We start from the raw sequence: 13,941 nt of genomic DNA on the forward strand, positions 1-13,941 counted from the left end.
GAGTGTGTTAAACACAGACTGTTCTTCTTGATAAAATCGTCAGATGAAAAGAAGCTGAGCCCACTGAGGACTTCCATCTGTGTGCTTCTTATAATCTTAGTCTCCACAAGGAATAAAAGAGAGATAGCGAGTGAGAATGGCGCTGAATTATAGATAGAATGAGAAAAATAGACTGTAGAAGGGTCATGTGGCTTTTGGAACAGGTTACATTATCCACTCCAAATTTTTTTTAATGAATTTTCTATTACGAGTTTATAACTCACAATAGCATAACTAACTTGCAATTGCAAGAAAAAAGACTGAATTGTACGAAAAAAGTCTGAATTGTGAAATAAAAAGTTTCAATTATCTTTTTTTTTAACAACAACTCAGATTTCAGAGAGAAAAAGGCCAGAATTGCAAAACGTAAACTCATAGCCTTCTATAATCTATAATCAGCCATAGAATTTTTACGTAAAATAGAAGCAATTGTACTTAAAAAGATTGAACAGTGACTTATTTTAAAAAATATTTAGCATGTTTATTTTTAATGCTTTAGTGCAATAAGTGCCTGAATGAACTGTGTTGTACACTGTAAAAAAATATATATAATTGTTTCAATTTAAAATAATTTGTTACCCCGCTGACTTAAACTTTCAAGTTTACTCAACTAAAATATTCCAGTTGTCACTTGAATTAACATTAAGTAACTTAAAATTTCAAGTTGACTAAACTAAAAATTCAGTAAAAAAGTCAGCGAGGTAACAAATTATTTTAAGTTGAAACAACTTTTTGAAACATTTTTTACAGTGAATGTTTTATTTAGCTAAAAATACTAAAATGTGACTAAACTGTTTAGTGAATTTTTCCCCTTGTCCCATTTTTGCTTTCTCTTTGGCATCACTGACCATTTAGTTTTAATATCTTAAAGGGATAGTTCACCTAAAAAAGAAAATTCTGTCATTAATTATTCACCCTCGTGTCATTCCAAACTTGTAAGACCTTTGTTCATCTTTGGAACACAAATTAAGATATGTTTGATGAAATCCAAGAGCTTTCTGACCCTGCATAGGCAGCAAAGCAACTGACATGTACAAAGTCCAGAAAGGTATAAGGATTTTGAATTAAAAAAAAAAAAAAAAACAGATGTGTTTGACCGTTGTGCTACAATCTTAAAATGTGGCACTTAGGTTAAAAATTGTTTTTAAGAAACGTGTCTCAATAGCGTGTGTTTTGTTTTTGGGGGGTTTCACTCTACTGAAGTGCATTTTTCATATTTTTTTAATGCAAAAGCTTGTTTGATGTGAATCACTGTTTATAGGCTGTTTACATAGAATGCATTTTGCAATCCACTTCATAATTTTTCCATTGTTTTTCTGTGTAAGCATACACTAGATGGCCTATTTGATCAATGCGGTCATATGACTTTTGCAGTATTCCAAAAACACTGCTCAAGTAAAAAAAAAAAACTAAACTTTAAAAAAAACATAAAAAATTCCACTGTAATCCTTCTTCATTGTTTTGTTTTTATTTAAATTGTGCTAGATGTATTAACTTTGACTGTTGCGCTCACATCTCATGTGTTTTGCAGCATCTTGCACATAACACACTGTTCTAAAAATGAGGCGCTCAAGTTAAAAGAAGTTCAGCTTCTTAAAACTTCAACAACTAAAAAATGTGTCTTGAGACCTTCTAAGTTTTTTCATTCCACTGCCCTGTGGAATATTTTTAAACTCAAATTCATTCCATGCAAATGGTCTTTTATTTTAATTTCACAGCACCACACCACAAAAAAGCTATAACTGTGCCAGCTGTTTGCCAAAATGATGGAAAAGTGGCTTATGCTAATAAGTATAAAATGTTTTAAACCTGCAGTGTCTATTAACACCCACAGATTCACAACTACAACCAATAATTATTAAGGCCACCATGAAACAGAAGATTGTAATGTTCTTTTGTCTTGGATAATATGTTCTGCATCAATCAACTGCATTATCATTAGTGTCACCAGTGTCTTGATCTCTGTATTCCTCCACCGTACAATCTAGCACCTCCTCTTTATTGGTCAGGCCTTTTCTGCACAGTCTCAAAGGGAGAGAACTGAAGAGGAGGAGGGTTTTTGAGTGCGCATGCAGCAGAATGTGACAAACTGAAGTGCTGACTGCTTACACCTGAGCACCAACTCAGGGAGGACGATATGCACTGCTGTTCAGCAAAAACATCAAAGTTTGTTTATCACCTCCCTCGCCCTTGATATGGAATCACACAAATGTACTATTGTGTTTTCTTCCTTGCTGTGAGCTCAACAGTCCATCTCTGCTTTTATCACAATTCAGTTTTACAGAGCATATGCACCATTGCAGCTGAAAGTCATAAGATTAACGTCTGTGTCTCAGACTCTACGTTCATTTTACTGTTTTGCAAAATCTAAAGGTTATTTGAGATTCATTTTTCTCTTGCAGATGCTTTGGCAGCAAAGTGTAAATCTCATGAAAGAATACTGAGATGTCTTTTAAGCAGCACGTCGCAATTTACATTGGTTGGTTTTTATCTTCATATCTTTATTTTAAAGGCACAATGTGATTTCTTTGCTACTAGCAGCACCAAATGGAATGTTAAACTTATGATTGTTTTCCAATTGGTTTCTGGTTCATCATGTGGTCTGTGAGAGAATTTTCTGTGAAAGCTATGTAAATCACCACTGATCTAAAATAGGATTTATTATCATATTGTTTTGTTTTTCTGATATGCTCTTTAAAGAATTAGTTCACTTCCAGAGTAAAAATTTCCTGATAATTTACTTACCCCTATGTCATCCAATATGTTCATGTATTTCTTTCTTCAGTGAAAAATAAAGGGTTTGGAGGAAAACATTCCAGGATTTGGACTAATCAGCATAGTGGACTTCTAGGGCTGCCACAGTACACTGGCAGATATAATAATTATGTACGTGTCAAGGAAAAACAGCAAGTAGACTGCATTGATGTTTTAATAATGTATTGATAAACTAGCACTTTCGTGGTTTTCGGCTTAAGAGATAAAGTCGGCAACACTGATTTGTCATCTCCGCAGTAGTGATGCACCTGTATGCATGTTTCATACTGTTTACATAATCTGAGCATATTTGTTTTCTATTTGAATTGGTTGATTTAAAAGTAGACATTTCACTCTCTATAGATATATTTTTCATGTCTATAAGGCAAGAATACACAGAGTTTTGAAGTGACGCGCTAAAGTTCACAGAGACCAAGATGGCAGAAAACACATCCTGTTTGCTTTCATTATTTTACAAAAGCACAACGTTTCGTTGTTCTTCTGAGTGCACACAAATAAACGCAGTCTTTACAGATTCGAAAGAAGTATTACTGTTATCTGACAAAAAATATTTTGAGTATTTTGAGAGCAAGGGACCACACCAGCGCCTCCATCTGTCATGCAGTCAGCGCACTACTGTTTAGCTTCCACACTTCGCACAGACACTTGAATAGTGCAAATTTTTCTAGGTTAACATTAGATTAAGCTGCCATGTAAAGTTGCTACCAGGCCTACATACGTCTTACAGATGAAAAGCAACATTTGAGGTCAATGAATGATAGGTGAGCATATGGATGTCCTGCCCGATGTACTATACTACCACTTAGACCAGCCGTTAATGATTTGTCCGTCACAGACTGCGTGACTTTACCACTTTGTGTGGATTTTTTCTCTGCGACTATACAACTAATCAAATTTTGGTCAACCAATTCTCTTTTAATGGTTAGTTGGTTAATCCCATAAAAAAAACATGACTCACAATGAACGAGCTGAAAGATGAGAGACAGAAAAACAAGCTAAAATGGCATGCTTGCGATTGCATTTTTATGTCACATTTGCTTTACTTCCATTGAAGTTCCCTATATGGAGAAAATTAATTGCCTTCCTCAAAAACATTAATTTCTTTTCAACTGAGGAAAGAAAGACATGAACATCTTGGATGACATGGGGGTGAGTACATTATCAGAAATGTTTTATTCTGCAAGTAAACTAATTCTTTAACACAGACGATCTCTCCCCAATATCTTTAAATTATTAAAACAATTAACAGTAAGACTGTAGTTAATCATTTTGATACCATTTTTAGGAGGCTCTTGCTTCCTCTCTACTTTTCTCAAGACTTATCTTTATCTCATATTATACAAATCCATCCAAAAATACATTGCTTGTAATGATATGAACTTCCCCAGTCCTACTTTTCTGCCCATAACATGAGAGCCCTTACAATTACATGTGGAAATTATGGGCTAAATGGATTCTTAAGAGGCTTCTCTAAGTGCTAAGATGGACTGGGGTCTTGTCCTGTCACCTTCGGTGTTTAGCACTCGCTGACGGGCTCTATTTTTGGGTTCAAGCTACACCACTTTATTCTGAAATTACTATTCTGTAAGTGAGCTCTTTAACAATTTTAGTGAGAAGCAATTTCCCCTCCTTAAAAATTATATGCTTGCGTGACATTTTCACATTGCATTGAAGGTGCTTTCAAAAGACTGTTAAAGCCCTGTTTTGGTAGTAGCACCAGAAATCCTAAAAGAAGAGTAGAAATGATACTCAGCTCTTCCAGCATATCCCTTTAGGATTATTCTAAATCAGATGCACTTTCCTTTGAATCCACTGTCAATCCCACACTTTTAGTGTAAATAAAGCAGTAACAAACTTTGAATGGAGAATCTACCCAAATACAGACAGAATAACACTTCAGTCGTAGAGGAAAATAAAAACAGTAAGTCTGATATATCAACTAATACAGATGCTATGAAAAAAATCATAGATTTTTAAGAACGACATCAGGTCTGAAGCCCACATCCCAATTCACAATACTGCAGCTATTTCACTATAGAAATAATAAATGAACGTTAGGTATTTGATAATGCATTCATTCATCTTTTTGAATGTTGCTAATGGCACGAAACACACTGCCTGAACTCTGCAAATTCAAAAGGAAACTCAATTTAATATCAATCAATCAAGAGCTACTGTTCAGTGACTTAAGTGTAAGAGCAGAAAGAAGTGGTTGATAGAGGGGCAAACGGCATATGAAGGGAGAGAGAGATCAGCATACCTCTCTCCGCATGGTTAAAATCGCCTTAGCAAACGTGTTTGTGTGTCTCTGTGTGCGGGTGTAAAGTTTCTGATTTGCACACAATGGCTCATCAATTTCTGGGTTACAGCTGCTGTTGTAGGCTATTAATCACATTATGCATGCCTAATGATGTAGAAATAACTAAAATCAAAGAAATGACCACTGTGGAGCTACTAACAAAATAAAACATCATTCACTTGTATTTATTCATGCAATTTCATCCCACAATCTGATGGCAATTCACAGGGGAGGCAGAGGAAATTGGACATCTTTCATCAAACCACAATGAAAAGTGCAGAACGGGGAAAAAACACAAAGGAAAGGGTCTTTAAAAGTTGTTTTAAGAGTTTAAATGCAATTTAACTGTTTAACTTCACATTTTTAAAATATAACGTTCATGCTCAAAATACTAAGAAAGCAGTACGATGGAAATCATCAAATCAACAAAATAAGGGGCAGCTGTGGTCAACGGTTAGAGAGTCTGACTTGTAACATGAAGGTCACAGGTTTGATTCTCAGTACTCTCTTCACATTCACATCACATAAAAACTCACTTAAAAAAAAGTCTGATGCAGTCTACGCTCTAGCGCATGTGTAACGCTTTAACACAAAACAAACGAACAACGACAAAGTAAACGTAAAAATATTTAATAATCCAATGGAGACAGGCAGACACAGGAACAAGGAGTGGTAACATCAACGTTCGAAAAGACATAATGGTAAGCACACACATTAAATAGAAAGGGTGATCAACAAACACAGGTGCAGGCAATGAGAGAAACCATTGTACACAAAACAGCGGGGGGAAATGGATGGGAGAAACCAACTCAAAGTCCGGGGATGTGACATTACCTCCCCCTCCCGGAAAGGCGCGTCCTCACGCTGACCAACAAGGAAAACCATGTACAATGTTTTAGGAGGGGGTTTAGGTGGAGGACAGACTCCTGGGAGGTGGACAAAGGATGAAGTCCAGGGTGGTGACGGAGTAGTCCATGGAGGTGATGACGGAGGGAGGAGCCAAGGTTGAGATAGGAGGGATCTGGAGCGGGAGGAGCCAGGTGAGACCCAGACCGCAGCCAAGATGGAATCCCACGGTGGAGCCGATGGAGGGAGGAGCCATGGTGGAGGAACGGCTGACGACTCCAGGGGACCGACCGACGGAGGTGGAGCAGGTGGTGGTAGAGCCCGAGGCAGAGACGGAGAGCTGAAGATCCTGGACGATACCGAGGATCCGGAGGGCCAAGGTGGAACCCAAGGCTCTGGCGACCAAGGCAGAGGTGGAGATCCGGAGGTCCGTGGCGGAGCCGGAGCGACAGAGAACTGAGGCTGTGCCAGAGGGATGGAGGAGTTCCACGGAGCCGGTGGGATGGAGCGACGAGGCGCAGCCGAAGGAGTAGAATCCTGAGGCGAAGGTGGGATGACGACAGACCGGAGCGGAGCCGAAAGGACGATGGAGCGCGGTGGAGCTGGTGGGCCGACGGGCAACGGTGGAGACGAGGGAGCCGAGAGACGGGGTGGAGCCGCAGGGTCGGAGGGCCGAGGCGGAGTCCAGGACTCTGAGGCTAGAGGCTTAGCAGAGGGATCGTCCAGCCATGACACCGATGGTGACTGGCAGTCCTGCGGCGAACCCACTGCACAGATGCTGGTCTGAGGGTGAGCAGATGGACTGACAGGTAGCAGTGGTGACATGGTTGAAACATTATAGCTATTTAACTGATGTAACTGAGGGAGGGTGGGTGGGAAATTAAAGCAGGTAGATAGTTCAGAGATTATAGAGAGTCCAGTCCAAACTTCTTCAGAATTATTATCAATAGTATTGTTCCTTGAAAAATGTCCCAGAAACCAATTCAGCTCACCCTCAGTGGGGGTGCAGTGGGTAATGCTGTCCGCAGCATTCTCATCTTCCACTGACCTCTCCACCATCGCGGTTATTGAGGCCGGCTCACACACCTGGTCTGACGCCTCGTCCCACTCTGGCCCCGTGGTGATCAGCTGCTCTGTCGCTCCTCTCAGCGATGGCACGCTGGTCGCGGCGGGCGGTAGCTCTCCATCAGCGGTGGGCTCTGGCTGATATTCCGCGGGTCCACACCAAAATCCCTCCATAAGGCAGACGTCATCGCAGCTAGCAAGATGGCAAATGCTAATGAACTCCTCCACGTAGTCCTCAAGATTCCTTGCCATCCTGTAAGATAAAGGTGGTATAACCTCCCAGAATGGCCTTTCCCCTCCTTGGGGGGACGTTGATGGAAGCGAGTTTCATGAAGGTGAAAAAAACGATGGAAACAAAAGGACTGAGAAAATACGCTAAACCAAACGGGGAAAACACGCAAAAAAAAAAAAAACTGTGTAGGTCGAACGTTCTGTAACGCTTTACACAAAACAAACGAACAACAACGAAGTAAACGTAAAAATATTTAATAATCCAATGGAGACAGGCAGACACAGGAACAAGGAGTGGTAACATCAACGTTCGAAAAGACATAATGGTAAGCACACACATTAAATAGACAGGGTGATCAACAAACACAGGTGCAGGCAATGAGGGAGAAACCATTGTACACAAAACAGCGGGGGGAAATGGATGGGAGAAACCAACTCAAAGTACGGGGATGTGACAGCATGTTTAGAAAAACAATTAAAAGTTTAGTGCAGCAGACTGAATACAAATGCATTGGGGTTTTAAGGCTGAGTGTCCACCGAAGTGTTTATAGCCAGTTGAAAATGCAAGGCACTTCTGTGAAAATGACCAACTATGGGTGCTTGAGAGCATTTTGGATGAGCATTTTCAGTTCATTAGTTCACCCAAAAATTAAAATTCTCTCATTAATTACTCACCCTCATGTCATTCCAAACCTGTAAGACCTTCTTTCATCTTTGTTCATCAACAAACGTCCATCTCTCTTAGTTCATTGTCTGTATATTCTGGTTAAAATATGTAAGGCTTTGGCAAAAAATAGCAAAAAGTCATTTTCTTTGTCGAAATCCTCAGACATATTTACGAAGAATGTTTTATGTACAGCTTGTGTCTTCTGCTTGTAAACAAAGCGCAGCCCATCCGGGTTCTACGCCAGAATGCCGGCTCCTACATCAACAGCACCACACGCATGTGTCGTGATACTTTTGTGAACGCTGACAGAAAGAGAAGAAACTGTTGAATAAGGTCATTATTTTTGTTTTCTTTGCATACAAAAAGTATTCTCCTAGCTTCATAAAATTGAACCACTAATGTCACATGGACTATTTTAACACTGTCCTTACCACCTTTCTGAGCCTTGAACGTGGTAGTTGAATTGTCTATGGTGGGTCAAAAAGCTCTCAGATTTCACTGAAAATATTTTCATTTGTGTTTCAAAGATGAAAGGTTTTACAGTTTTGGAACGACATAAGGATGAGTAATTAATTACAGAATTTTCATTTTTGCGTGAACTATCTCTTTAAAGGAGAACTCCGGTGTGATTTTGACCTAAAGTGTATTGAATCATGATACCGAGTGTGAACGTACCTTGCATATCTCATCTCGGTTTGTGTCCAGCTGTCCGAAATCTGGGGTCAGTTAGCCGATGCTCACAACAGGTTGTCAATGAGAGTCAACAGGGCATCGGAATAGCCATGTAAATAAATCACTGTTTTACGCCATTTACGAGGCACAAAGTAGCTCCACACTTCATTGGTAGACTTCCAAGGGCCCTGACATTTAAAACGAGACATTGAGAACTGAGAAAAAGCACCGGTAGTTTATTTACAAGAAGATTTATACAGACAGTACCTGGAAGATAAAATCCGGTCGCCGCCATCTTGAACTTAGTCACGATAAGTCGAGTGTCGAGCACCAAGGAATTTATCAGGTTATCAACTTATCAGGTTGTAGTTTCCTTCGTGCTCGACACTCGACTTATCGTGACTAAATTTAAGATGGCGGCGACCGGTCTGTTCCTGGTGGAAAATGTCTGTATAAATCTACTTGTAAATAAACTACCCGTGCTTTTTCTGAGTTCTCAATGTCTCGTTTTAAATGTCAGGGCCCTTGGAAGTCTACCAATGAAGTGTGGAGCTACTTTGTGCCTCGTAAATGGCGTAAAACAGTGATTTATTTACATGGCTATTCCGATGCCCTGTTGACTCTCATTGACAACCTGTTGTGAGCATCGGCTAACTGACCCCAGATTTCGGACAGCTGGACACAAACCGAGATGAGATATGCAAGGTACGTTCACACTCGGTATCATGATTCAATACACTTTAGGTCAATATCACACCGGAGTTCTCCTTTAATGTTGTGGTAGTGATGACATCTGGTACAGGCATAGATACTCCAGAAATATTAACTCTTCCTTGATTGTTATTATGTTGTTGTACAAATAGAATGCGACAGTTGGTGGGTGTGGTATTTGTCCCACCCCTTCTCCACTTTGATTGGATAACTGGGTAAAAAAAGTGACAATGATAAGCTCTACATTTTACCCAAAATTGGAATTTTTCAACTCCCTGTGACCAAAAATGCACAGCAAGCTCATGCGTGAGGTGCTGAAAAAGCAGTGAAACGTTGAGCAACTGTCAAAGATGTCTTGATGTAAATCTACAACATTATAAGTGTAACTAACTGACATCAGAACTTCTGTTTAAAGAGCAGGTCATATGTTTTTTTAAAGTGTCCTAATATTGTGTTGTAATCCCCTACAACAGATTTAAATGCATCTAAGATCAGAAAACATTGTCATTTTATCAGAATATACATAGAGTCATTTGTCAATGATTTCGAAGTGGTTAGTTCGAAGCAGCTTTAAGCGCAATGTCAAACCCCTCCCGTCCATAAACCTATGCTCTGATTGGTCAGCTGGCCAAGCCTGTTACCATCTGTGTTGCCAAGTCCGTGGTTGTTTTTGATGTCCGCAGGTTGAAGCTACCCCCATAACGTCATATTTAGCCACTGAAATGTGAAATTACACGATTGGGCTAAAATTGAGTAGCAATTGGGCTTTTTTTTGTGAAAACCTGGCAACCCTGATGCACCTTTACATAAAACAATAATATAGTGCTCCAATCCGTTCTTAAAATAATGACATAAAAACATATTGTTTAACACTTATGCAAGCGAATCACGCCCACAGCTGAAGTTTAGCTGCTAAACTGTAAACACATAACAAAACAATAATGGTGGATACGTTTGCCGAATGCTAACGTGACTAACTGATGAAACAACACGGTTTGTAAACCAAAATATATTATTAAACAAAGTAATTGAAACAACGAAAGTCTACATTAATGAATTATCATAAATATTTCAGTAAAACAGTAATATCGTGGTTTACCTGGAAATGTAAAGCTGCACAGGTATGATACATATCACATTAGCACAAAAAACTAGATATTTTGTGCACTCACTTGAAAATGTAAACATAACGAATCAATCTTACTTACAGGTTGTGGTTGGGAGATGCTTGTTAGTCCAAATAAAGAAGATTAGAAGCCAAAGAAGATAAAAGCCAAGGTTAGAGAAGCAGTCCTCTGTAAAATGGCGAGCACACAACGAAAGGTTCGAATTGTATTGCTGTGGTATTGTGGGAAAATTTAATTTTAACCACTGATTTCTTCACATCATCATCTTTCAACAATGAAAACAAAACACACTTGCTTTCACAGCACAGAACAAGGCCTCTTCCCAACATGATGTAAACACACTAACTAGCGAAAGTGTTTCCGACTGTTCTTATTTAGCGGGCAGTCTGGGATTATGCTAATATGTTACCCAGTGATGTAGATCGGTAACAGGCAGAAGATTCAAAAATATAAAATTAAGGCCATTCTAAGTCTACTCTTTCCTTTGAGAGACAATTATTTATCAAGCACTTTTTGCTTAACAAATTTGTAGGCTGTTTACATTGAAAATGTAACAAACTAAAAAATATATTTTTCGAAAACCCATATGACCTGCTCTTTAACTGGCAATGATGTCTGGGGAATAGTAGGCTACCAGTGATTTCAGAGGTGTCGGATTGATTTAATTTGGTTTCATTGCATGGCATTGGAGCTAAGTCAATGTCAGCCACCTTTGCCATCATCTTAATTAAATCAATAAATCACCTCTGGACACATATCCAGGACACACAATTCGGCACAAGTGACACAACTTTATGAATTTTCCACAGAGCGAAAGAGTGCGTTATTTCAGTGCCACCCATTCAGAGCCCCCTGAAATGCTTCTTGTAGCTGAAAACAAAACAGGATTTATGTTTTTAATTAAGAATTTTTAGAATTACCTTTATTTACGAGTGCAGAGAAAGTGCTGAGGAAATCGGTTCGTAACTGGTGTTGTTCATACAACACAAGGACACAATCCTCGCGCGAGTACACGTCGCGCTTGACCACACATCACATTCAAATCTGAGCGCTGATTTCTGGTGCAGCCAAATATGTGGATTAGCCTAGGTAATTGAAAAAAGGCCTATATTTGTCAGGCAGGAAGGAAGCCAAGACTGAGGAAAGAGAGAGAAGGAATGAGAGTAGAAATCCGGAAAAATTCAGCACAAATAATTTGCGCCACGGGTGACAGTGTATGCGTATTGTACAGTAGGCTATATCTGTAATGAGGTGAAACTGAGGCTAACGCGTCACATTTAATTAAGGCATGTCAGAGTCTCTTTCACCGCAAGTTTAGTCTCTTCCGTGGCATTAATGGAAGATGCCATATTAGATAACTAACTTAGTGACTTAAGTTGATTTGGTGATAGGTGTATTGGGAAAGACATTGTCATTGTCCTTCACAATAAAATATTCATAAAATTGCTGTCCCGTCACTTTCACGGCTGTACTGTGACTGTCTATGGCATCAGTGGGAATATATCAGTACACCACATAAATGAAAAGACTCTTGCTCTCTATCTGGAGAACTGAATTACGTGCTGTTTGGTTGACTGAACTGCCTTTGTTGCTATGGCCAGAGGGACCCCTGCTGGAGAGAAACGAAAATAATTCTTTGAATCAATGTTTATGTATTTGTGTAAGCGCATTGTGTGTAATTATTTTTAATAATAATTACACACTGTGCAGTGCCCCACAATGCTTTTTGAAAGCTGATAAACACAGACTTGCTGCAGTGTTTATTTCACTGCAGTCATAATAATTATTTGCTTTCATATGAACGTTTTATATATGCATTCCAGTGTTCCTCACCAAAGCGACCTAAAACAGTCTACAAATCACTTTAACTGCAAAATATCAGGACATGTAACTGAGAATACACAGTGCTTACTAAGCTAGGCCTAGTACCTAATAACTGCTGGAAACTGCTGTGTATATACTTATAGGAGTCCTTAATGACACTGAACGTCTGCATATAAACCGAAATGTGTCTCTCGAGAAAATAGTGAATACAGGGTAATCCGTAATGCATGTGTATATTTTTTATTGTTGTATGAGTGGAGGTGTGAGTGAGGTCCAGAAGACCTTCTGTCTATTGAATGTGGTTAGGGTGTTAACTGTTCCCACAGGGTGGGAAGGAAGAATGAATAAATTTGATTATCAGAAACACCCCAAAAAAAAAAAAAAAAACATTTCTGACTATCTGCATGAAGTCTGGCGAGTTTATTCGGACCAATAGCTGGAATATAGTCTAAATATGAAATCAAAATGGTGGCACAAAAAATATTTGGCTCTTGCTGTTTTGTGTGCGATATGATCAAAAAGCCAGTAAGCGGACTGTACACGCTCCTTGAGAGTATTTGCAATATGGAATCATGTTTTGAATCAAATTCTTTTAGCTTTAAGCTTTCCCCTGACGCTTTTAACTGGCTCAGTTGGGAGTTTAAAGTACTATTCCCTGTAAATCTGCTTTGGAACTAAATGTATTAAGAAAAGTGCTATACATATAGATTGAAATTGAAGTATTTGAAAATATATGTTTCAATGGACAGTAAAATCCCATCCAAAAGCCTTCATTTCTGTACTCATATGTCACTGGCTTGCAGCCACTGTAATACCAAGTTTAACCAAATGAGGGCAACACAAACACAATTTTGCACTCACTTCAACTTCCTTTCCTGTCCTGTATGGCTTTATATTAAACATGACTTTTCCTAATGGCTAATAGGATGATAGCTACTAAAAAGTCAGCAGATTATAGAGCTGACTTAAGTTTATAAGTTAAATTGAGCAAAATATTTAATGATTATAAGCTGTTAACTAAAAACTTGTACAACCTTGGTTGGTTTGCCCCCCTGGAATTGATTTCCAGGAGCATTTTCCCCCCTTATTCCTTATTTTTATAATTACCTTATTATTATAATTGCCATAGGCTACTATGTTGTGTTATTATGACAAAAATTGCAATATATTGTTATTAATATCGATTGATTTTTTGTGTTTGCATTTTGGGCACATCACATTTTGGCTTCACAAACAAACACGTTTGTCTATGACTTTAGTCTAGTCTATCACAAGTTATGCAAAAACTAAGTTATAGCCACTGAAGCTATAAAGTTATTTTTTTATTTACATCGTATCTACACTGTTGTTTATTATCAACTTGTTTTTAGCGCTGACTAATCTAACTAACCTCTGATTGGCCAATGCATTCCTAAATTCAACAGAAATGCATTTGATTGGTTATAAGGCTCAACGCTGCACAAAACAGCTCTTAAAAGCAATGTGATGCAGATTGAGCGAATCTAAATTGACTCTTCTCATTCATTTTCACATTTTATTTTAATCACGAGTCAGCTGTGATACATTGTCTAACTGTGCAGGGGCATTTTTTGGCTCTTTTGTCTTGAAGTTAGGCTATGGGCATTTGTTTTTATTTTGGTAGCATTTTAGCCTAAACCTTAGTTAATTTTTTTTTAATGATACCA

Source organism: Garra rufa, chromosome 5, assembly GCF_049309525.1.
Source record: "Garra rufa chromosome 5, GarRuf1.0, whole genome shotgun sequence".
NCBI classification, from domain to species: domain Eukaryota; kingdom Metazoa; phylum Chordata; class Actinopteri; order Cypriniformes; family Cyprinidae; genus Garra; species Garra rufa.